At 37.8% G+C, this 27,428-nt stretch overlaps 1 pseudogene; it reads left to right on the top strand.

The window, feature by feature from the left end:
* The window catches only part of LOC139744411 (uncharacterized), a 44,206-nt pseudogene extending 21,811 nt beyond the window's left edge, over nt 1-22,395 (top strand).
* Nucleotides 22,396-27,428: the final 5,033 nt, after the last annotated feature.

The following is a 27,428-nucleotide window of genomic DNA, read 5'->3' on the forward strand; positions in this document are numbered from 1 at the left end:
TTCGAAATACCCATAGTTGTTGACAAATGGGGGGGGGGGGGGGAGGAGTAAATAACCTTCAGGGATTGCATTGCTATGTTGGGAAGATAGAGATCCGGCTGCTACGCTTTGCGACTTTATAACCTTCTTAAATAGTATTTTTAAACCATCCGGATCGGCCTGAACGTCCTGTAGTTGACCCTCCCCACCAGTCAGTAATTTGGGACTGTTGGTCCTGCTTCATCACTCTTGCTACCCCTTACACATGTTGCAAACGGAGCCAGGAAGTTTCCTCTGCTTTTCTTCTACCTCTGTTTGTCTGTCTGTCTGTCTTTCTCTCGTTCTGTTTTCAAGACCTCATGTTGCTCTTTTCTATGCTAATGTTATCTTAAAAAATCCCAGCCCCTTTTTCTTTTATGTCGCCATTGTGCTGGGGTACACTGGAGATTAATAGGGTGTCAGGGTTTAGACTGTGGGGGGAAAGGAACCCCGGGGTGCCAATTCATACCCAGAGGCGGGGACCCTCTACAGAAAACTCGCCCGCAAAAACAGGCTACACACACAGAGCTTGTCGGAGGGGGGTCCAGGGGAAGTGAAGAGCTTGAATAGGTCTTCATTATTGTAGATTCATACTGGATAATCACTGAAAAATCATGTGGGCTTTTCACGAGGTCTACAGACCAAGGCTGATGTTAGTTTAACCCTAATAAAAGAGAAGAGATAGAAAGATAACAAGGAAAATGAAATAAAAACGGTTCCGTGAAAGATTGCAACAGTTACAATTGCTCACCAAGGACTGGAATTCTCTGTAAATTGAGGAAACCGATTTACGATGTATCTTGAATTATTCAAAGTTGTCAAGGGCTAGATCCCTTCCGATGTTCTCAGAGTGTCTTAAGCGATAGTTTGCTGTTTAAAACTCCCGATGCACACCGAGGATTTGTACAGGCCGGATTTACCTTTCGCTTCTTCTTTTTTTTTTTTTTTAATATTTATTCAATTGAAGGTCTGTTGACAAAGTATAAAATGTTGTAGACGGTATAATATCTACAATGGTGTTCCTAGTAGGATTCTGAGTTACGTCTTCCAATCTCCACAAGTGTTGGATTTTGGGAGAGTTCGAGAATTTGTCAAGAAAGTCTGACTTGTTTGAGGAAAATGGACTTTAAACCAACGTCACTCTATATCTGTGATCACATGCGGGAATGCGGTTTATTGCCAGTGGTATACACAATATACACAGTGGTATCAGTAATGAGGAGTTCAATCTAGCGACATAGCTACTCCTACGGCGTGAGAAGTTTTTAATAGGTGAAATGATAAGACTAGAACCAGTGCTATGAGACAACTACATGAATTCACTATTTAGTACCCCCCTCCCGAAAAAAGAAACCCACACAACATTAACAAATGGAACATTTTACAATGTATTAATTTTTCATCTCGTGTCAAATGTAGATAAGACTGTGTGCTTGATTTTACTTTTATACGCGGAAGTTAATTGAACATAGTCGTGATAGTGTGACTGTGCACTAAAAGATTTCGGATGGCATGAGAGTACAGTGTGCAACATATTATCCACTGTCAAATTTTCCAGAGCTTTTATCAAGAAATTTGATTATTTACGATTTTTGGCGTGTGTTCCGAAGTTTCCTGAGAGAGTTTGAAACGTGCCAGTCATCCAGTTCTTTTGACTTTAGGAGAGATCGCATTGGAGAGAGAGATAGACAGAGAGAGAAAGGAAGAGAGAGGGAGAAAGTTAATGCATTCAGATCTGTTTTGTTTTTGTTTTTGTTTTTTTACATTTGTAGCCCGGTTTCATGTAATATCAAGTGCAATTTTAGATGCTGTTCCCAAAAGAGTGAAATCGCCTACGAAATTCTGAGAGCTTGATGTCGTGAATACTCATAACTGATCGATCGATGTGTCATTGCGTTCTGCTTACATCATTATTGCGTCATCACATACTTCTTTGATAATGTTAGCAACAACGTAAGTCACAACGGATCACACTTCAGTTTGACAATCACTCATCTTGTCATTTGAATGGTGCTAACTGCTTCGATCTTTTAAGAGCTGATTACTTCGAAACGATAACGGATAATGTCACATGGCATCTGCATGGTGAGCTACGCCAGAATACTACGAATTTTGCCCTCGTCACAGGTGTTCAACAACGCATACCATTAGAAGATTTCATGACTTTCTGTAGTTGAAACGCTTTATGAACACTTGCTCGTTACCTTAAGTCGCCCAAGTTCGAAGTTTATCACATAAATTGAACGGCAATCATTTTGTTTATTGTTATTTCTTTTTCATACAGTAATAAAGTGAATAGTGAAAGCTCATTAAATCGGAATAAAGTAACACACGATATCGTGCAAATCACGGTGATGTGATGGTTAAAGAATCGCTGGATATGTACATGAAAGAGATGATGATATAATGGCGTTGCAAGGCTCCCATTGGAATGCTCTCAAAACGTCACTGGAATTCCTGTTTGAAGAAAAATATTCCCCAGATATTCTTTTATATATACGTATGAATGGATTTAGTGAATGCAGAAATAGTAGAAGACACGCGTTATTGAAGTTTAGGAGAAAGCGGACGATATTTTCAAAAGTTATATCAGTTATAAAAGTTGTTAAATTAATGTGCCGTCATCACCGGATAGGACGACAATACTTTGTGATGTTATAGTATAATGATATGAAGAAAACTTTAAGATAATTCCACATTTGTTTGATTTTTCTTGCGTGATGAAAAAGCACTTGACTTTCCTTCTTAAGAAGATAGGGGAATAATATTACTCTGAACATATGTTGGTAGCAAGTCGAAGGAATGTACACATGAGAACATGGAATTTTGTGACATCATGTGTATGCTCATAATGCTTGCTGTTTATTCTCCTTCTCTTGAAAGGAAAACAAATACCCCGCGCTTCAATCTGTTCTAGAGCTGTGATAATCTAAAAGTTGCTGAACCTTCCCAATTGTTTACAAACATTTTGATATTATATTTTAATTGACACGTGAATAGAAAAGATGTGGTATCAGCTCTGATTTGCATCCTATGAAATTGTGACCAACATAGTCGCTTCATGACAACATGTGAACCTTATACAATGTAACTCCACAACTTTCTTGCTTTTGTCCGACTTTCGTGAACTTTAAAAACTTTTGCTATCTGTAACTCTCACTGTCTTTAACATAGTATGGGAATTGGGATGCCTCTTTTAAGCTGCAATTTGTTCATTTCCGAGTGATACGCCGAAGAACATTCTAGGAAAAGGATGTCGGCATCTCTAAAGGGACCAGTGGTGGGGTGAAACCAAGGACAAAAGGGGAAATCCCACTTGGGGGATGGGGGAGCATTGCATACAATGGAGTTAAACAAGTTGGGAGGGGCAAGTGTAATTGGATGCGATAAGCGGAAATTAATGGCACGTGCGAGCCAACGATGTTGGGAACAGTAAGCACATCAAAAAGCACAAGGGGGGGGGGGGGATGAAAGAGTAAACAATAAATGAATCATCTTTTGTCTTCCTACATGTCAATGTATATTTCCGATCGATAGGAGCAAGCTTGACTGCAATTAAACAAATTTTCATTCTTTATACACGTCATTTTTTGTGTATGTTGTTGTCCACATTCTGTGTGGTATGTTATCGATTTTCGTGTGAAAGGGGCACCGTCTACTGCCTTGCAATGAGGTTAACACCTCAATGTGCAAATGGGCCAAACTTTAAGTTGCATCGTTTTCTTTTCTATTTCTTTTCCCCGCTCGTGTAGATCTGCGAGAGCCGAGCATTCTTTTAAGTCCTTCCATACGCCGACCCCGCTGCGGAAATCACAGGTAAGTCGGTTGATGGAAGTTATATCCCTCCTTCTCCGTGAAAATCGCCAGGTGGTGGGAGTGAAAATCTTAGAGTCTTGAATCGATGTGCGTTTCATAGCTAAGGATATCGATATGATGCAGCGGATATACATCCCACACTTAGTGCACTTTATTTTGACAACTTAAGCCAATTGGGGGGGGGGGGGGGAGGGGGAGAAAGCTTTATTTTGAACATCTCTGGGAATTTACATAGGACCACCAACAATCAAATGTCGGAGTTTTGTTTGTTTGTTTGTTTGTTTTTTCGTTTGCAAATCACTTTTGACGTAATTGCTTCAGAATGTGCGGATATAAGTAGAGATTTATAGCTGAAGATAGCTATGAACATTTATGATTATTTCAAGGCATTTTGACAGACATGTTTTAGACTGTTAAGGAGGTAAGGAAAAAGGATAGAATTCGTTCTCTGGTTTGAAGAGCAACGTCACGCCATGCTCCGGCTGATTTTAGATAAGAGTTAAAGGGATAGTACAGTATTGGTAGAGATGAGAATTGGGCTTTTAAATTTTTGCGAGATACCAAGAAAACACTTATTATATAGTACAGAGCATACCATTTTAAGAGGAATTCAAAGTTTATTTGATGAAAATCGGGTTTGGAATGACTGAAACATCCAAAAACAAAGTAAAACAAAGCGATCGTGATAAAGTGTGGGTCCCACACTTTAGTAGAATTGCTCTTTTTTGATATCTCAGACATTTCAAAACCAATTTTCATCAAATAAACGTTGAATTCCTCATGGAATTACATGTTCTTTCATATTTCATAAGAGGTTTCTGATTATCTCACCAAAAAAATATTAGAAACCTGAAATTAGGTCTCAACCAAAACTGTACGATCCCTTTAACTAAAGTCAAACAAAGAATTAAAGAAGTTTCGTTACTGTCAGACATAAAATGAGAAAGTCGTCGGAATTTTGATGTCCCATCAGATTTGAAGTTGCACATGTTTTTTGTTTTTAAGGAAACAGTAATATTTGTTGCATCCTTTGACCTTCACTTAAAAGGCATGTAATCTCCTCTTTTTAGAATTAAATTAATATGAATATTCTGTTTCCTTCGCTATAACTTAATCCGTACAACGTTAACTAGTGAAGATGGCAGGGGTTGTTGCTACCGAATTGTCGAGCAAATCTGTTGACGCGTATGTCTTCATAAGCTCACGTTTGAACACTTTTAGATTGTTTTGAAATTATCATGCCATTGCCTCACTCGATTGGAATTATTACATGACTGCGACACATTAGCATTGTTCTTTGACATGTTAATTTTGAAATCACTTAACCTCTCCCAATGATTTATTCAAGTATTTGCCGGATTTGCGTTCATTTTATGTTATTCTAGTTGCGATCGCCAACTTGAATGAAGTGGATTTGCGCTTTAAAGTTTCATGAAATGTATACAGTGAGGGAATATCATGAATAATCGTGTTAGGCATTTTTGGTGTAACTGATCTGCGCAAGGGATAGAAAGCAAGGATCCCGTTTCTCAACATTTCCTTCAAGAATTATTTCCTATTTGTCCTGTTCGTGAAGGGATTGAATATCAAGGGTACAAATGCTTGTCCCACTTTGTTGATTATTTGAAATGGGACATGTATCCTAATCAGATTCTGATTGGCTAAGAAAGGGTCACCTGATACCGCCATGTGTAATTTTCCTCTCATATCGCCCAAAGTTTTTAATGTTTGCTTCCCGTCAAAAAAATAAGGAAAGATTTGCCCCAGTTTCTAACATAAAAGTGTTACACTGCGTTTGCAATCGGCTAACTTGCTTTAATGTAATTGTGGCCGTCTCCAGAAATTGTCTGCGTAATTTCTTCTTACCTTGAAGTTTATCAGTATAAACAGGAACAACTCAATGCATAAATTCATTTTTCTTTTAAAGTCTATTGGAGACCAATGTTCAAAGCTTGAGGTCAAAGACAGGAACTTGACTGTTTCGGTCAATATCACCCTCTCTCTTACCTGATCAGTGGTGGCATGTATGTAGCTGTATTAACAGAATGGTAATGACTTTAGAAATTATATTTTTGGCAAATCGTTTTGGCGGTCTGTATGCGCGTGTCTGCGGGTTTCACTGTGTATTCCATTAACCTAAAGATTTCTATCAAATAGACAATCTGATAAAACGTACCACACGGGAACCAAAATTAATGACTTGTTAATGAATTAGTTGAATTTGTAAGAAAAGTGATCATCGAAGATCAAAGACCACAGCTGAGGTTGACTGTTGTAGTTCTGGTGTTCGTGCAAAAAGTATTGTGTAGTGGTACATAAGCGCAAAACTGTCACTATTCAAAAGGCGCAAGGATGTGGTGATCTCAATTTTATCAAACTTTAGACAATACTATGAATGAAAAGAAAGTCTCAGATTATGTATAGGAAAAACATTTCTACAAGTTTGGAGATGAAAGACCAAGATCGAAATATAAACATGATAAATGTCTAAATTTCATTAATTCCCCTTGCGCTTAGAAACATTGTATTAAGCGCATTACAAATGTAATGTGTTATTATTATTGTCCCGAAATAAGTTGGCGTAATTTTGCAAATTATACATGATTGTATCGGGTACAAAAATGGTCTGAAAATAAGAAACTGATAAATTGCCCTACATCGACGTAACGAGCATTGCTAAAACACTGATCAATGTAGTGCTTGTACTTTTATTGCAACCGATTGACAAATTGCCCTATAACATCGACGTAAATAAATACTACTATACGACACTGATCAATTCAGTACTTATTTTCGTCGATGAATGTAGGACAATTTGTCAATCAGTTGCAATAAAAACAACTCGATGAAAGGATTTTATCAATTTGAAAAATAAGAAAGTTATAGACTTATTCAATTTTAGATGATGCCACCGAATAGTAATCTTGGTCGCGGCCAAGTCTGCAGACTTAATGAGGTAATAATGTCATCCACTTGCAAAACTCTGAAGGCTTTACGCACTCGATATCATAAAAGTCGTGGTTTTAGTTGATAACACAGAAGTTACAGCCCTATCAAAAAAAAAAATAAACCCAACAATAACAAAAGAAAAATAACAAACACACAAACAAAACAAAAAACATTAACGTTATTTTATTACAAGTTTATTATAACAAGGTTATCACTAAGTTTTTCTTAGTGACGTCATGTTTCATGGAGTCAACCTTGTCTATTAAAGTCGCATCCAAATGGACCTGATTAACACTTTCGATTTAAAATGTGAAACTTGGACTTATACACTATAGGATAAACACATGTTTACATTCATCGCGGGGTAGAATTTTCTTCCACTTACCAAATTCACCGACTTTTGCGAGGTCGGCTTTGGCGAAATTGAACTCCCGCGAAGATTTCGTCTAGGTCAGAGGGAGACACGCGAGGTGATTACATCATCACTTCACCGAATTCGCATATTATGCAGTTGCCATTGATATCACTGTTGCGTTGAAAGAAAAAAATTGTGACTCTCCATTATTTTAGCGTAGATTTGATAGAACTTCTATAACTCTCTGTCTCCGGTTTTTATGCTATTTTCTTTTTATAATTGAAGGCCAACTTTAACACGACGTGGAATTGCACTTCATATACGCGCCATTCGAGCGAGCGCATCTGTCGTTTAAAGGGGATGGCTAGTAACTGATCAGTGGGAATCAGTGGGAATGCTGGGGATAATTGTTCCAATCCTTGTGGGATTCATTTAAGAGTACATTATATATCTATTGTTGTGTGAAAATTATTTGCTTCAGAATGGTCTCATATTCAAGTAATGTGCAGTTTAATGTTTCCGGGTTAGCATGCCTGTACAGTGACGGGGCATTGAACTTATTTGAATATGAAGCCGTTCTGAAGCAAATAATTTTTCACACAACAATAGATAATGGACTCTTAAATGAATCCCACAAGGATTGGAACAATCATCCCCCAGCATTCCCACTGATTCCCACTGATCAGTTACTAGCCATCCTCTTTAAGTCTATAAGTGACAACTTATTGCAGTGCCGCCCCCTCCCCCCCAAAAAAACCCCAAAACAAAACAAAACAAAACAAAAATAAACAACAAAAACAGCCAACCAACCAACCAGATAAACAAACAAACAAACAGACAACGGAAAACAACCTAAAATCATTGTTAGGTACAAATTATTGAATAATTATTAATCATCTGCGTCAAGCGGCGATGCCCTTTCTCAACTTTTTGGAGAAAACTCTGCCACGAATTGAGGCCTTGCTATATGATGCAGAGATCTGAGTTGAAGCCGCGTCAAATCTGTCGGAAGTCACTAAACCACAACTCCTGCACGTTGGTTAAGTCTGTGAAGTCTATATAATTTTGCTAAAGCGTTTCTTTAAGAACTTTGGCGTGAGTGTGGTGTCGGTAAGACTTGGAAGGGTTAAGTGAAAAGGGGAAAAAAGGGAAACTCCTCGTGGGCTTTTTCTGTGTTTGCAGTGAGAAATTGGCAATATGGCAAATCCTTTTTTCATTTCATTTAATCCTATTATCCGCTCTATAATGTTATCATGATTTCGGCAGGTTGAGGCGAAAAGTTGCCACATGCCCCCCTACCTACATTAGCCCTTCTCTCTTTGCTGTGCCACAAAGCAATATGGGGGGGGGGGGGGGAGGGGATCCACGCAGTGAAAGAGGTCTTCATTTCCTGCGTGGTTAGTGCCCCACGGCTGATCGAAGCCGGTTCAAAATAACAATCTACGCATGAGCAGAAAGACAGAGAAAGAGATGGAGAGAGAGAACTTGTGTGTGTGCATGTGTTTTTGTGTGTGTGTGTGTGTGTGCTTGTTTGTTTTGTTTTTGTTTTGTTTAGTTTTTTTTCGCCAAGAGTGCGGGACCGTTTTCGAAAATCCACTGCACTCAATATTTTTCAAAAGGAGCTGCGTCTTGGAATACACGTTGATCATTATCTATAGGCGGCATGCGGTATGATAACCACAGCGAATGTTTCAAGCATATATTGGTGGTAACATTACCTTACCAAAGTAAACACAAAAGATGCCCTCAGTGCATCTTCAGCTTTCCGACACGTTACTCTGTCGGTCCCAATGTCTCTAAGAACCGCTGACGTGTTGCCGAGATCACTTGCCTGTGGAAATGACACGGCAAATTAAAACGAAAAGTTCGATTCCTAGCACACTTCCGTTTGGAAAAGATAATGTGGTATACTAGTTCGATCGAGACACCTGTTAAATGTTGGATATTTTTTCCTGTGGGAAAGGGACAAAAGCAGACGCAGATATTTTTGGTTCTTATGGCAAAAGAAAAAGAATAATGATAAGTTTTTGTAGTATTCAGATTTTAAAAAGCCACAATAAAGTCATTCTATTCCATCTGCTACCGTGCTTGCATCTTCCAGCAGTTGGTCATATACCTGCAGACTCCCATCATGAAGACAAAACAAACAAAATGTTTGTTTTGTCGTCTGTTTCTATCTTTCACAAAGTAAATGATAAGAAGTTGCATATCCCCACAACTGAATTTGTACAAACGCACACGCGCGCGCGTGTTGCTCACACTTTCTTTAATTATTTTTTATGCCTCCGCCAACGAAGTGGCCGGAGGCATTATGTTTTCGGGTCGTCCGTACGTACGTACGTCCGTCCGTCCGTCCGTCCGTCCGTCCGTCCGTCCGTCCGTCCGTCTGTCCGTCCGTACGTACTTCCGTCCCGTTTTGTTTTTGTCAATATCTCAAGAACCGTGTGGTGGTTTTACATCAAACTTGGTATGAGGGTATATCCTGGGGGAAAATACTTTGTTTGGATTTTAGGGTCACGGGGTCAAAGGTCAAAGGTCACAGGTTATTTTGTGAAAAAGGTTGAAAATTCATGTTTTTCTCCATATCTCGCAAATGGTTCAAGGTATCTTCGTGGAACTTAGTATATATGCTTGTTCTAATGGGCAGTGATTATCTAGGGAAGTTGGGGGTCATGGTTCAAAGGTCAGGGATCAAAGGTCAAGGTCAACTCCTCAAAATATCACTACTTTCCTTATATTTATGCAATGCCTGAAGGTTTTTTTTTTTTTTTTAACTTGATGTATACATGTATTACCCAATATATATTCTGTGGGAAGTTTCTTGCCAAAAGGTCAAAGGTCAAAGGTCAAATGAAAGTGCTGAATTGCACTTTTTCCTCCATATCTCAAAAGTAACTCAAGGTATCATCATGAAACTTACATATTTATGCATGTTCAACCTAACAGTGATTCTCTTTGGAACTGTAAGGTCAAAGGTCATTTTTAGATAATGCTATTTTCCCATTTGATACTGAAATTATACTTTTTCTCAATACCTTGAAAATTACTCAATGCATAAACTTATAAAAGGGTCAAAAGTCAAGTAAAAATCATCAGTTCCCCAAATACCTGCACTCTGACATTTTAATCATTCATCCAATTGAACCTAGTTCTAGGAAAGTGAACATTCAGCACATTTGTGTCAAACCTGTCATTTTAAAGGGTGTGTACAGTTCTGGTCGAGGTGAAGATTTAGCTTTTAACATTTTGCGAGATATTCAGAAACTACTCTATGAGATGTCAAAGAGCATGCAGTTCTAAGGGGGTATCAAAAGTTTATTCGATGAAAATTGGTTTTGAATTTAATACATTGTATTTTGCCAATTGTGTGAAACTGTCATCACACATTGTCAAGACATTGTACTATAGACCTATTAGGAGAACCATGCATTATGGCGGAGGCATATCAGTCGCCGTAGCGATATATCTAGTTTTTTATAAAACTACAACTGACGGTGTCAGTGACTCGAATTCATATTGTTCAGTATTCCTCCTCAAAAGTTCAAAGTCTTGATCAAAACAATAACTAGCAAATTACCCAATTGCTCACAATGATGTGTTAAAAAAAGAATGCCTATAGTAATACATAATACACAAGTTGAACCAATATCGCCCCCCACGACGACATAAAATGGGAAATGTTATTGGAGTGGTGAATGGTGAAAGAATTTGCATCGACAACAAAAGCGGACTAAACGAAATATTAGAAATCGTCACTTCTGATTTAGAAAAGTGCAATGTGAAATCTCGTTGGCCCTCTTTTTATTGATTCTTAAAGAAGTCTCAAAGAAGTCTTGAAGAAGTTCTAGACTAAGCTGTGGATTAAACATTATCTCCTGCCTTTGAAGAAGTTCCAGACTAAGTTCTGGATTCGACATGTCCTAGTCTTGAAGAAGTCCTAGACTAAACTGTGAGTTAACATCATGTCCTAATTTTGAAGAAGTTCTAGACTAAATTCTGGATTAAACATGTCCTAGTCTTGAAGAAGTTCTAGACTAAACTGTGACTTAAACATCATGTCCAACTTTTGAAGAAGTTCTAGACTAAGTTCTGGATTAAACATGTCCTAGTCTTGAAGAAGTCCTAGACTAAACTGTGAGTTAAACATCATGTCCTAATTTTGAAGAAGTTCTAGACTAAGTTCTGGATTAAACATGTCCTAGTCTTGAAGAAGTCCTAGACTAAGCTGTAAGTTAAACATCGTGTCCTACTTTTTAAAAAGTTCTATAGACATGTTCAGGATTTAACATGTACTAGCCTTGATGAAGTCCTAGACTAAGCTGTGGATTAAGCATCATGTCCTACTTTTGAAGAAGTCCTAGACTAAAGCTGTGAGTTAAACATAAGTCTTCATGCCGTCAATTCAATCTACAATATTGTTTGGAATTTCCCAGGGTAAAACGTAAAAACATTGCTTTTCTTGAGTTATCACAATCATGATAGACGAAACTGTTGTATAACAATTATTCAAATCCTCGCTTTTAAAAAAAAAAATATCAAAACAGTGCTACGCACCAATTTCGACCTTGGTCATTTCTTGCGTGCTCGGACATTAAAGTCGGACGATCGTCACCCCTATGGTATGTTATTGCGTAACTCCTCCGAACGAACGAAATCTGCAGTGCTATCCATAAACGTGTGGGACAATGCTGCCATTGAGACACGTGTGTGTGTGTGTGTGTACGCATCATACACAAACATTGTGCCCGCGAGCTGCGGTGATTGGAGGAGAGAGGCCAGAAGACGCTTGACTCTTTTGGCCTCTCTTCATGCGCATGCGCACTGTGAGTGTGCGTCCATTCGGATCCCTTCGGAAGCTCTCGTGGCTCGGACAGCCATTTTGGGTAAGGTGATATTTAGACTAGACCAGTGTGTGTTCGCTGACCCATTGAGCCAGCGCTGTTCTCATTCGGTGTCACATTTGATACAGAATGGGGAGAGGCAGCGTGTTGCGTTCGTCTCCGTGCCGCACAAACCACTCGCCACAATTGTAAGGCTTTAAATGGCTCTTTTAATGCTTTTTTATTCCTCCGGCACGAAGTGGTGCCGGAGGCATTGTGTTTTCGGGTTGTCCGTCCTCCCGTCCGTCCGTCCGTAATCAATTTTGTGGACAGTGTAACTAATAAACCGTTTGAGGTATCCTAATAAAACTTGGCATGTATATGTATAAGGGGCTGAAGTTGTGCCTATCAACTTTTGGGTGCAGATGCTCAAGGTCAAAGGTCAAGGTCAAATGCTCAAAATTTCACTATTCCCCCATATCTATGTGATGACTTAAGGTATTTTTTTGAAACTTAGTGTATACTGTACATGTTGTACCAAATAAAGATTCTCTGTTAGAGTTTTGGGTCAAGGGGTCAAAGGTCAAGTGAAAATGTTAAAATTTCTCTTTTTCCTCCATATCTCGAAATCGAAGGTATCTTCATGGAACATACTACATAGGCATGTAATGACTGGCAGTGATTATATAGGGAATTTCGGGGCCAAGGGGTCAAAGGTCAGGGGTAAAAGATCGAGGTCAACTCTTCAAAGATTCACCTTTTTCCTCATATTTATGCAATGCCCGCAGGATTTTTTTTTTTGAAAGTTGGTGTATACATGCATTACCCAATAGAGATTCAGAAATTACACTTTTTTCTCCATACCTCGACAATTACTTAATGCATAAACTTATAAAAGGGTCAAAAGTCAAGTGAAAGTCCTCAAATCTCTAAATACATGGTCTCTTAGAAATCTAGCTATTCATCCAGTTAAACCTAGTTCAAGGAAAGTGAACATTCAACACATTTGTGACAAACAAGTCATTCTCATATTTTGCCAATAATGTGAAACTATCATCACACATTGTCAAGATACACTATAGATCTATTAGGAGAATCATGATTTATGGCGGAGGCATACCAGTCGCCATAGCGACAATTTCTTCGGAGAAAATTTGGACGACAGTTTTCACAGTTGTCACAGTGAAGACACAAAATTGCGGATGATAATGAAAATGGGCTTTCTAATACTATTTCCATGTGACAAGCCTTCAAAATCAATAGAAATGTGCTGATAGCAAAATAATTATTGCAATAGGCCCTCCTTATAACAAATTCCTTGGGACCAGTGGAATCACTAGTTAACAGTTTGAAAAACAAACAAACGAACAAACAAACAAACAAACACACCCAGCAACAATGCAAGAACACAAAATGCGCTTTTTGTGTCAAGAGTGTAACTTTGTTACGGAGGAGAGTCTGTTTTCTTTCCGACGAAAGTCTACTTGTGTACTGAAGAATGTTTTTCGATGTCACATCGAAGTCGTAGTCTGTCGGAGGGAGAGAAAAAAAAATCGTTTCTTGATTTTCTCTCTATTTTTCTTGAGCGTTTGATGCAACTGTTTTTTTTTTTCAGCGAAAGAAAGACAAAGAAGGAGAACATTATGGAGAAGGAGGAGAAGAAGAAGGAAACTTCGGTCATCTACCCTATAATTAAGCATGTGTCCGCTAAATACCTCGGCTAACCCTTTCGCGGCTGAAAGTCTCAAATTGTATCACTGTTGCACGTGGTAGTCATGTATGCAGCCCCGGAAGGGTTAAAGGGGATGGCTAGTAACCGATCAGTGGGAATCAGTGGGAATGCTGGAGGATGATTGTTCCAATCCTTGTGGGATTCATTTAAGAGTACATTATATATCTATTGTTGTGTGAAAATTATTTGCTTCAGAATGGTCTCATATTCAAGTAATGTGCAGTTTAATGTTTCCAGGTTAGCGTGCCTGGTCAGTGACGGGGCATTAATCTGCACATTACTTGAATATGAGACCGTTCTGAAGCAAATAATTTTCACACAACAGTAGATATATAATGTACTCTTAAATGAATCCCACAAGGATTGGAACAATCATCCCTCAGCATTCCCACTGATTCCCACTGATCGGTTACTAGTCATCAGATGTTCGTATGGCTGTTTCAGAACCCCAAGTAGCTTCGCAAAAGAATGCAGCTACTATTTAATGTCGCTTTTGTGCCATCATGCGCTCCTCAATGCGAGCGGGAGAAAAGGGGCTCCGAAGCCTCCTCCCCCTATCGGTTAAGCTGTCCTCTTCCTTTGGGGTCAAAGGTCAAGAAGAAGATTGCCAGCGGTGAGAAGTGGGTCACCTGCACTTTGCGGGTGACCCAGGGCGTCTCTGCCATCGGGTGTCGGTTGTGCGGTAAAACTGCTTGTCCGACTTCAGTCCTCGAGAAAGGGTTCTGGCAAATATATGCGTTATCACTTCCCAACAAAACGCAGTCGGTTCTGTGTCAATAGCAGCAGATTGATCACAAATAAAACGTCCGGGGGGGGGGGGGGGGCGGAGGGGGAAGGGACAGAATGTATGGGAAAGAAAAGTCGGAAGAAATTGATACATTGGTGGAAAAGAGCTCTAGAGTCCTGAGTAATGTGTGCCGAAGTAATGGCATTCTTTTCAACAGGTGGAAGTTTGCCTAATGTTATTGTAAATACGAGGAGGGTACGAACTCTGTGAGGTTGGACGGGAAGGGAAGGTGGGACTGAAAGGGGGCAACTTAGTTGGGAAACGCAAGGCAAAGAGAACCAAGTTTTAACAGTAATATATCTTTCTTTTTTTTTCTCTCTCTCTATCTATCTGTCTTTCTATCTATCTATCTATCTATCTATCTATCTATCTATCTATCAATCAATCAATCTATTTATCTATCTATCTATCTATCTATCTACAGTATCTCTCTCTCTCTCTCTCTCTCTATATATATATATATATGTACAGTATCTATCTATCTATATATCTACAGTATCTCTCTCTCTCTATCTATCTATCTATCTATCTATCTATCTATCTATCTATCTATCTATATATCTACAGCATCTCTCTATCTATCTATCTATATATCCATCTACAGTATCTATATATTTATCTATTTGTCTGGATGCGTATGTATGTGTGTGTGTAGAGAGAGAGAGGGGGGGGGGAGAAGGAGAGATATAGAGGACTGCATGTTGGATTGGCGGACACTCAAGTTGATAAAAGAAAATAAAACAAACTTGCGTACAGATTATAAACAGATAAGCCAACGAATACATAAAGAGGAACACTAATGCGAAGTATTAAAAGTATTAGAATTATTAATATTAGTACTATTAGTATTAGTATTAGTATTAGTATTAGTATTAGTATTAGTATTAGAAGTATTCTCTGATATGCTGTAAGAAAATATTGTTTAATAGTTCATAATTATGAACTTATGGACTGTACGTGACACCAGAATATACAAGCTAATGTAACATAAGATTTGTGTGTATGTGTGTGTGTATGTGTGTGTTTCACAAGTCAGTGGCGTGTTGTAGTATGGACATGATGGAAGACGTGTATATAGAAACCAACGCAATTTGTTCTGTGCGTTGTACCATTATTAAAGGACAAGTTCACCTTCATAAACATAAGGATTGAGAGAATGTAGCAATATTAGTAGAACACATCAGTGAAAGTTTGAGGAAAATCGGACAATCCGTTCAAAAGTTATGATTTTTTGAAGTTTTTGTGCAGTAACCGCTGGATGAGGAGACTACTGCAGTGTACGATGTCACATGCGTACAACAATATAAGGAAAATATAAAGAGAATTTCACAAAATTCCATCTTTTGAAAAAAGTACACATTCCCCTGACTCGTTACCGACAAATGTTATGGGTAATATTATTCCCCCTGCCTTTAGAAAGAGGCAAGTCAAGTGCTCTTTGATTATGCGAAAAAAGTGAAAATATGTTGAATTTTCTTTTACATTTCCTTTATACTGTTGTACGCATATGACTCACAAGCTGTGTTAGTCTCCTCATCCAGCGGTTCCCACACAAAAATTTAAAAAATTTATAACTTTTGCATCGATTGTCCAATTTTCCTCAAACTTTCACTGATGTGTTCTACTAATATTGTTGCATTTTCTCAATCCTTATGTTTATGAAGGTGAACTTGTCCTTTAAGTATGGAGAACCTGTCGTTTTCAGTATCTTTCCATAAGGGAAATAGCAGTGTGTGTGTGTGTGTGTGTGTGTGTGTGTGTGTGTGGTAGGAAAGTTTGGAACAGTTACACGAAAGTATGCCGTTGCAAACCAAGCTATGGGTCTAAAACTTTCACATTATACACTCTGCAAGTTACAGTAGCATCCATTGGAATGATACGGCGAAGTAAATGAAAATATCACCCAACAGAAACAAAAACAAATTGAGGGCATGCAAAATATTGTTCTCTCTTATAGCGGCAAATCGCACAGTAAAATAGCAATAGCCCCGAACTATTTTGTGTAATGGAATGAAAATATGACAAGCTGCCGGGGATAAATCAAAAGCGCAGGTGTTTTCATCGCTTTCGTTATATAGCGCTAGGACTTTGGGCGGGATAAGTCAAATCTGTGGTAAATAACTGCTCTCCGAAGCAGGAAATTTGTGGTGTCTAGTCATTGCAAACATCGTCTTATTTTTTTTCTGGCCTATTCTTTTTTATTAAATGTTTTTATAGCTGTAAAATACTTTTTGCAACACTTGTAGAAGACTTTTAATAACTTTCAACACTTTCACTAGGAAAGTGTTTAACTGGTTAAACATCTAACTAGGTTTTCGGTTGATAAGTTAAAGGTCCTGTTTACCTTTGGGAGAAGTGATTAAAAAAAAAATTCAAGATATCACATTTGATGCATATGTGTAGGTCTGTTGTATCACAAAACATCACTTACCTTATAAAATTTTCGCAACAAAGCCTGAAATATAAGGAGATATCAGTATTTTTCTCCATAAACGTAGACTGTTTAGTCTGAAAACATTTTTATTATAACTATTGTTCACATTCTGTGTATTTAACAGTACTTAACAACGATTAAACGGATTCAAATTTTTACAGTGGCTGTTTCTATCTTTATAACTCACATATCAAAACTGTTTTAAAAAGCACTAATGCTAAGTTTTTGTTTCATCTGCAAATGGTAAATTATGCCTTTAAGGGGTGGAGGGTCAATGTCCTATTCCCAAATTTTTCTCTTGAGCTATAACTCGAACGTTCCTCTGCTTGACTTTTCAATGAGAATAGGGCAGAAACTGATGAGGACTATCAAGGGTCAAAGATCAAGCCTAATTCTAATCCTTCACTATATAGTTAAAGGCATTATTTACCATTTGCAGATGAAACAAAAACCCAGCTTTAGTGCTTCAAAATAATCTAAAATGTTAGTTAGGGATAGAAACAACCAATGTAAAAATGTTTATCAGTATAATCAATGTTTGGTATTGCTGAATATATAAAATTTTAGCAATAGTTGAAATAAAATTGTTTCTAAAATAAACCGACTGCACTTATCACTGCTTATTGTTTATTGACAAAAAATAGTGATATCTCCTTGTATTTCAGGCTTTATTGCGAAATTCTTATATGGTAGGATGTTTTGTGATACAACTGACCTACACATGCATCAAATGTGATAACTCGAACATTTGTTAAATCACTGCTCCCAATGGTAAACAAAACTTTTAGCGACAAAACAACAGATTTTCAACTTTGTGTGTGTGTGTCTGTGCGCGCGCGCGCGCGCTGTGGTATGGTTAACAGTGCTTTGAAGGGCAGGGGAGAAAAGGGTAAGGTTCTTCAATATTGGTTCTTCGATATTGGGTCCAGAAGTGTCAAGAATGACAGTATTGTATGGCCGTTGCACTCGATGAAAGTTTAATAAGTTGATGAATATTTCACAGACTTATTAATCAATGAAAATGCATGTAAAAAATAATGTCCAAAAATATCATGTCTGTAAAAGGGCAAATTATGCAATAATTTACAACATAATGCGCTTAAGTGTGTTGAAACTTTTCAAAGTCTGTGAGTTAGGGTCATTTGTTTATGATTCCATTTGATAAAATCAGAATATAAAAGATGAAGTTGTGTTATCATAAGGAGGTTTTGAAGTTGCAATATATATATATATATATATATATATATCTGAAATAATAATATGTTCGCAACGCCGGAACTGCCCATTATGTATTTACACAAGCTCTATCAAACTTAGAATCTTATATGAACAACACACTCGATTTTATTGTTGTTAATGAATAAATTTAATTATGTGCATATATGTGCAATACAAAGAGGGTATAGCCAGCCGAATGGAGGCTTAGCGTTTGATCGGAATAGTGTTGGTCATTTTATTGAAACCTGCAGGCAATACACGTACGGTACCTCCTGTATTGTCGGAAGGGCCCTGATTCAACCTTTAACAAGAGATTGTTGTTGTACTGGAGGGAGAGTTGGGCATTATAGTTTTAAGAATCACCGTTGTGGACAAACCACTTCTGTTTATTTTGTATTTTTTGTATTTTGTATTTTCAGTTCTATTCCTACGATTATTATTATTATTATTTTTTTTTGTGGGTGGGGGGAGGGGAGGGGATTTACGAAATCATTGCGATATATATCAGGGTCATGATGATAAAAAAAAAAAAAAAAAACAGATGCCCTCTACGATCAGTTATCGCCTGTTAAATGAACAACATTGTGTAGGTGTCCTTGACTTTCTGTTCCCCTTGACGTTTTTAATATTGTTAGTCATCGGTGTGCCACGTTTATTTCCTCTATGATCCATATGTACATGTATGTGTGTGGAATTTGTGCTTATTCGACTCATTAGCACAGAAGGGTGAAACCGATGCACACTCGCTATTAACCCTCTCAGTTTCTTGACATTAAAGGACAAGTCCATCTTTCATATACATGTGGGTTGAATGAATGCATCAATATTAGTAGAACACATTAGTGAGAGTTTGGCGAAAATCCGACAATCCGTTCAAAAGTTATGGACTTTTAAAGTATCTGCGCAGTCACTGCTGGATAAGAAGACTACTACAGTGTATGATGTCACATGCGTACAACGATATAAGGAAAGTAAAAGGAGAATTTCACAAAACTTTACTTTTTGAATAAAGTGCACATTTCTTCGACTTGTTACTGACGTATGTTAAGGGTAATATTATTCCCCCTGCCTTCTGAAAGAGAGAAGTCGAATGTTCTTTTGTTATGCGAGAAAAGTGAAAATATGTTGAATTTTCCTTATTCTTTCTTTACATCGTTGTACACATGTGACATCACAAGCTATAGTAGTCTTCTCATCCAGCCGTGACTGAGCAGAAACTTCAAAAATTCATAACTTTTGAACGGATTGTCCAATTTTCCTCAAACTCTCACTGATGTGTTCTACTAATATTGGTGCATTCACTCAACCCACATGTCTATGAAGGTGAACTTGTCCTTTAAATGGTTTTGGAAATAGATTAAGTGGCAGTGGTCGTGATAAAGTTAATCTGTATTTAAAGGCGTGGACACAGACCAGTGACAATTTTCTGTTGACTTGCCCTGTATGTCTGTCCTTGGCAGAGTTCGCTGTCTTTTCGACCGAAGATTTTTTTAAGCGTTTTGAGTAACTGGTATTATGCTTAGAATCGTTCACACGACATAATCTCTCTGGATGAATAATGTGATTGAAATCCATTTGTAAGTATGCAATTACAGGAAAGGTTTCGATATCGATCTTTCACTCTGCAAATGTATCATGTTAATCCACGAGATGATGTAAAGAGATTTAGCGTTTAGGATACAATTCGTATCAGTCTTAGAGTGTGGTAATATCTCTTCCTTGACTGCTTAAGACCTGCTGCAAGAAAGGTAAATTGCTTTGGATAAATCCATTGAGAGGCGATATATTTCATAATTTTCTGGTGCCATTTTCTTCACCAACAGCTCACTTCGAAATCCGCAGAAAGCTTTTTGAATCACCAGTTGATTAGATTATCAAAGAGGGGGCAGTAATTACAGTAGAAAGGTGAGGAAGGTTCCCTCCCCATTTAACCCGTAGATCTTAAAGCTGATGTTAATGTTTAGAGCTCCAAACAATCGTGGGTTTGCTCTGATAGGGAAAAGAGATTTGGGGGATTACTGGCCACACGATATGATCTAAACTGATGGCGTCGTTCTGTAAAGTACCAATGAAATGCAGACTCTCTCTCGAGGGGTTATACTCTGTGGTTCACCTAGTCAATCACCTACCTTTCTGTGAACCTCTTTGTATGGCTAAAGGTCTCTTGTGTGGCGAAGAGATTGTGCGGATCTGAACGAATTCGTGCTTGAGGACATTTTTAGAGCTCCGGCAATGAATAGCGAACCTTGGTAATGGAAATTTCATTTTCTAAGCTTTGTACATAATAATCAGATATTGATAACGTTAGAACTTGAACACGAATACAGTACCCTTAAACCCTCGCCACCACATGCATGCACCGTGTTTGCTTTCTTAATGACTCTTTCGTGAAGATAATATCGATAGGTAGAGGGAAACGTTGGACATTAAAATAGCGATGGTTCTACAACAACAATGACAACACTGTACATTGACGTTTGAGGTCCCTCGTGCTTTTTGTTAGCGAGGTCTGTGCACTCCCTTCCTACCACGGGCGACTGTACGTCACATGATGGGCCAATGGTATTTCAATGTATAATGGACCCGAGAGGCTTAAATGATGACTGCTCTGCTATGACGTAACATTGATAGCTTCATTTTAAAGTATCTTCCCCTGTGTGTGTATGTGTGTGTGTATGTGTGTGTATGTGTGAGTGTTTATTCAACGAGCCTTTTCTGTGTATATGGGGGGGGGGGGGGGGAAGTGACTAACCATCGCCATCTGCATCAGTGTCATAACTACAGTGCACCCCTGTTATAACGAACACGGTTATAAAGACATTCCGTTTACAACGAAACAAAAATCCGGGTCGCAAAATTATCGACTCTATGTTCTTTTACTGTTTATTTCTTGTGTTAAAGCGAAAATTCGATATAACGAAAGAAATCTGCTGGTCCCGGGGACTTCGTTATAACGGGAGTCCACTGTATTTGCAACAAAATGTTGACCGATGCATACAATGTTTGTTTTAGTGCATCTTTCCTAGTTTAGCGGAACCTCGCTATAAAGAGGTGGGATATAACAGAAACCCTCTTTAACAAGGCGATTTTGCAGTGTCCCAACTCTTGATATTTTTTGTTATTGTACCCTGATATAGTGAGAAGCCTGGTAAGGCAATTGTCATTTTGGGGTCCTTGTTATAGAGAAGAAGGATGTAACCAATCTCTGCTATAACAAGGTGATTTCGCAAATCCGAACTCTTGATGATTCCTTGCTATCGCACCCCGATATAGTGAGAAACCTGATAATAAGGCTATTGTCATTTTGGGGTCCTTGTTATACAGAAGATGGATAATACCAAGCCCTGCTATAACAAGGTGATTGAGCCGGTCCCATCTCTTGATGAGTTTTGCTATTGTACCCCGATATAGTGAGAAACCTGATAAGGCAATTGTCATTTTGGTGTCCTTTTTATAAAGAAGAAGGATGTAACCAAACTCTGCTATAACACGGTGATTTAGCAGGTCCTAACTCTTAATAATACTTTCTTATTGTAACACGATATAGTGAGGAAGCTGATAATAATGCAATTGTCATATTGGGGTCTTCAAGACCCCAAAATGACTCTTGTTATACAGAAGATGGATATATCTAAACGCTGCTATAACAGGGTGATTGAGCAGGCCCCAACTCTTGATAATCCTTTGCTATCGTACCCTGACATAGTGAGAAAACTGATCCCCGTTTCATAAAGCTTGTTATCGTTAACAAATTATGATAGTTGTTATAAGCTACTGAAATCCTTGCACCTGATTGGCTGAGATCAAATTTGTCATAGAAATGTGGCAGTTGTTACTGATAACAGGTTTCATGAAACGGGACCCTGATATCAAAGCAATTGCCAGTTTGGGGTCCCTGTTATAAAGAGGATGGATAAAAATAAAAACCCTGTTATAACAAGGTTAGTGAGCAGGTTCCATCTCTTGACATTTGTTTGTTTGGTTGTTGTTGTTTTTTGTACCCTGATATAGTGAGAAAACCGATGCAACACGGCAATTGTCACAGTCTTTTTAGGTCCTCATTATAACGAAATTTCCCTGTATACCGCATGTGCCCTTCAGAGATTCCTTTCATTCGTTGTCATCTTTCCCCAGGTCGTTGATCTCCACCAGAGTCCTGTCTTCTCAAGTCCCGAGGTCGAACTGGTCTCGCTCGGAGCGACGTCGCCGACCACCGCGCTGAACATCGGCGCTATGCAGCTCGATGACCTTTCACCTCGAGTGTAGCCCACCAAGGTCCTGAGACACGATCGAATGGTACAGTGGAACCTCGTTATAATGAAGTCTCATATTTATAACAAGCACTCCAATAACCAGGTGATTTTGCATGTCCCAACTCGTTATATTTCTTTGTTTTTTTATACTCTGATATGGTTAAAAACCTGATATAGCAAGGTAATTGTCATGGCTTTCAGGTCCTTGTTATAATGTCATCGTTATAACAACAAAATGTTGTCATAAAAATACATGAACAATGTAGTTGTACTTACAGAAGTATATAGTGTGCACCTGCATTACTTCACAGTCACTAAATATGAATGAATGTAATATCCGTCGTTTCCAGATATTTCTTGATGATACATGACAGTCATTTGAGGAGAGTATAATAGCTCATGTAATACACAGTAGAGTCTAGTATAGTACATGTGTTCTAAAAGTACTTAGTGTAGTATGCCAGTAAATATAGTGTTGGAAAGTATTTCCACCGGTATGTTCAGTATTTGATGTTACACCCCATCAGGTTACAAAATGTCATACAAGGCATTAATTACTTGTACATATTTGCTACATTTTGACATAAGAAATCAACTCTGTCAAATCAGTATTTGACTCAAAAGCAGATAATCGTCATGTTACTTGCACTGGTGCTTTGAAAAATCTTATACTTTTACTTACATAGCAAATCAGGTTATTGATGGAAAATTGTGAATGCTGTATTGCCATTGTCATGTTCAGCTGCCATTCAACTCCATAGTTTGCGATTCTTTAATTTTGATATGTTTTATGTAATCATCTTTTCACTGCATCGATTTTAATCACCTTACGGTAACTTTTGATGTTGTATCTTTTGTTGACAGCATTACGTAATATTTGGACGTACCATATTTCTATTACATGTATTATTATTCCAGTTTTCATATCAGAAGTACATCGTATGTTGATATTTTCCTACTCTTTTCTTCACATTCTACAACTCGGTATTGGATGTAACAATCGCTTCCGTGGTAGGTGTGTGCTTGAAATCATCGAAAACAATTTTCAAATTCATCATGTCCCTGTGGAAAACCCTAAAATTCATCGGTCACCGCAATGACTGTACAGGTTCATTGACCTTCACGATTGAAATGAACGGTCCTTAATACAATGTATATTGTGCCAGCGAGAGCATTGCACTGAGGGGTATTGTTATGCTCAATATGCAATATTAAGACAATAGTTGGTAGTGTTTTCTTCCGTATGGCATGTATACGTGTATTCCAAAGAATGCAATCTTTGATAATTGTAGTCCCTGGTATATATTATAATTGTTCGAATTTCCTTGTGCAATACTCGAGTCATGAATATTGAATGAACGTATTATGGATAGAATATACTCGGTACACAAACTTGTAGCTTCGTGTATTGTGGTTAAGATATGATAGTGTAGCGTATGAAAAGTGTTTTTTGGTTGTTGTATGTCCGTTTATAGATATTTGTTGTCCTGTTAGACTGTAATTCAGGACGTTTGATGATATCGTCATAATATGATGCTGACTATTCTCAAATGGAAAAGGGTAAGTGATGGTGCAATTTACTTTTCCCCATCCGACTTCATAGTAATAGGGTTTTCGTGAATTATATCCAAACAATCATGTAGCGAAAAATGATATCAGAGTATAGTCAACCCCGTCCTAGTCGAATCCATACTAAGCGGCGAAAGTTATTCGATTTACACAATAGAATTAACACGTGTTTATCCGGCCTAATATTTTCTTCTACGTGTATATACTCAGTACATAGTCAAAATTTCGACTTGTTAGAGGTCGACTGTGATGATGAGCTTACTGTACTTCCTTACTTGTCCGAGGAGTCTGCGAACATCCTTTAATTCTTCAATAAACGTTCATTGCATTTTTACTGCTGTATATTGTACCTCTTTACATTCACAAGCATTTCATTTAACTTCAGAGCTTAAAGGGATGGTACAGTATTGGTCATGTTGGTGGAGATGAGAATTCGGCTTTTAACTTTTTGCGAGATACCAAGAAAACACTTATGAAATAGTAGAGAGCATACCATTTTAATAGGAATTCAAAGTTTATTTGATGAAAATCGGGTTTGGAATGACTGAAACATCCAAAAACATAAGTAAAACAAAGCGATCGCAATAAAAGGTAGGTCCCACACTTCACTAGAATCGCTCTGTTTTGGATATCTCAGCCATTTAAAAAAAAAATCATCAAATTAACGTTGAATTCCTCATGGAATTACATGCTCTTTCATATTTCATAACAGGTTTCTCATTATCTCACCAAAAATATTAGAAACCTGAAATTAGGTCTCAACCAAAACTATACGATCCCTTTAATGCAAGTGCAATTACAGTATATAGGCCTATACAGGCGATTCCCGTTATAACATTTTCTTCCGTTACATCGAAATTTTCTTATAGCTGAACAATAAAATGTATAAAGATATACATGTATAGTGATAATTTTCGGACCTGAATTGTTATTCCATTGTATCAAAATCCAATGTCGTTATAAACGCGTTCCTTATAACGGGAGTGCACGAGGTATAAATCGTCATGGAATGGCGGAGCGCGATGATATCTTTGAAATCCTAGTACAGAATTATAATTGCTTGTTATACTGGAAGATCGTTTTAATGGTTTCCTTTGGTCTGGGCATAACATGTTGAATTGTTCGCAATATAGCTGAAATCTTGGAGGCGACTTTGTTATAGCGGTATACATAGCCATAGAATTACAATTGTATAACACGTAGTTAGAATTGCGACTAAAAGCTCGCTGTAAACGAACGCCTCTTTATACCCGACCTCGCTATAACGCGTTTTGTGCGTGAAGGGCGTTATATTGTAATATGGTATGTCAATACACAATTAGATACAAGTTGTAGCATGCACATTTTCGTCTAATTTTAGCAGCAAATTATTTTCAACTTTTGTAATGTATGATAAGGTTAACAACACGATACCAATGACTTTTATTAGAGGACTCATCTTACCTCTCCTCTTGATGCATTCCATTTTTTTTTTTCATTTGGCAACATCACTTAATAATGGTTGTTGCATGATGTGTAGTTGTAGGAACTCTGTCGTGTCTGTCAAAATAAAGTGTACTTATATACGTGATGATCGAACTACATCATATACACCTATGTGCATGTCAAGCGCTTTTTGCTATCGGAAGCAAAATACATAGGCTCAAAGGGTTTATTGTAATAATGGCTCACAACAGTTTTGGAAAGGAATAATCTATGTATAAATTACTCCGTATGTACACCTGTATCACGGAGCTAGCTCCATGCCTGTATTACAAGGATTACACGTGTAGGCCTACACAGAAAAAGAAGTATAATAATAGCCTATACTTGAAAATTAAAGTTTTCTATACTTGAGTAAGCAATCATTCAGTAAAGTAGCACATATAGCAGAAGGAATTATTTTCCTTTTTGATACTGATTCGGAAGTTGTATACACTTGTTATATTGTAGAAAAACATTGATTTTAATTTGTAACAAAGTGATTATTATACACGTACATAAAAACGATTGAAATTGCATAATGGTATACCGTGTACCCTCCCCAGCTTGTCTGGAGCTCTCTGATGTCCACAAAATATATTTTCCTCTTTTGCTCTTTGTTTACTATGAAGTTATTGTGATACATTGTATTTCTTCTTAATCTTTCTAAATCGAAAGTAGAACATGTACTCTAAACCTGAATTCTCTCTGTGTTAATTTAAGACATTACTTTGTACAGCAAATGCAATGCAATTGCGATTCATCAACAAAGGAAGAGAGAGAGAGAAAAAAAAGTTTCATCAGACACAGAATGCATTTGTGCAAAACGTGATACAATGTATTATAGTTTGATATGTATGCAATACATGTAAAGACTTCGATGAACGTTACGGTAGATTCGCTTAGTATACCGGACCGAGTGATGCCATGTTACATGTATGTTGAAATATCGCAGATGACTAAGATGTGAATTCACTAAATGTAATGTCCGCATCTTCTTTTTTTTTTTCTTTATAAGATGTGTACACGAAAGTCAGCTTCATAATAAAAATGAAATGCACGCAAATCACACCTGCTTGATTGCCGTATAGCTTTTCTGTACGTAAACATTTTATTGATATAAAATGTAGCGAAATGAATGAAATTTCCTTCCATTGCCCAGACCACATTCGAATCAGAAATGAAAACTAACCCGCGCAAAATTGTATCTTCTCACAACTTTCTATTGTTGAGTCAATGACATAATGTACCTTACCTTCAAATCAAATATCTGGTGAGGCAAAGGAAATTTAAAGCGTCATTGTCCATGCCTGTTCGACTTACAGTCAGGGATGAATCGCAATTAAAAACACTGTCATGATTTTTTTTTTTTTTTTTATAAGGGGTAAATATCGCAATCTTTACACCAACCTTTGAAGAGATGTTGATGAGTGGTATCCATATTTGAAATGAAAGGCAATTACTCGACTTATTCTCCCTTCAAGCCGAAATACAAAGTGCACAATGGCCAACAATCATGTAAGCATGGGCCTCTCGAACCATTTGTCCTATGTTTCATAATGATCAACGCCTTGTTTCTAGGCTACAAGTGATCCACCCATGAACAGGCGTCGACGACCATGACCTACGTTCGTTTATTTTCCTCTTTCTCGCTCCCAAAAGCTCGCCAAACTCGCGGGTTTTGCAGCTTCATTTTGAGTCCAAACACCACCCTTGTTATGTTTCCAAACACGAGGTGCTAGAAATCCCACGCAAAAAAGAGGAGAAAAAGGAAAATTTTTCAGCCATTCTATTTTCTTCTTTGTGAACACAGGAAAAACGAGGAGAAAAAAGGGACTCTTTCCCTTTTGTCGCTCCGCATACGAGAAAACAGATTGTTGTAAGGCTCTATCACAGAGAGTACGAAAGGTTTAACACTATTGGGATTTCAGACTTGAAGTGAGCTTGGATTAGTTGTTACATCCGATGCAGGCATTCCACTTTAGGGTGACAGTATCCGGAACCCCAAGGATATGG

The sequence above is a fragment of the Diadema antillarum genome, unplaced genomic scaffold, assembly GCF_040938485.1.
Source record: "Diadema antillarum isolate AM-2024a unplaced genomic scaffold, OU_Dant_1.0 seq00001171_RagTag, whole genome shotgun sequence".
NCBI classification, from domain to species: Eukaryota; Metazoa; Echinodermata; class Echinoidea; order Diadematoida; family Diadematidae; genus Diadema; species Diadema antillarum.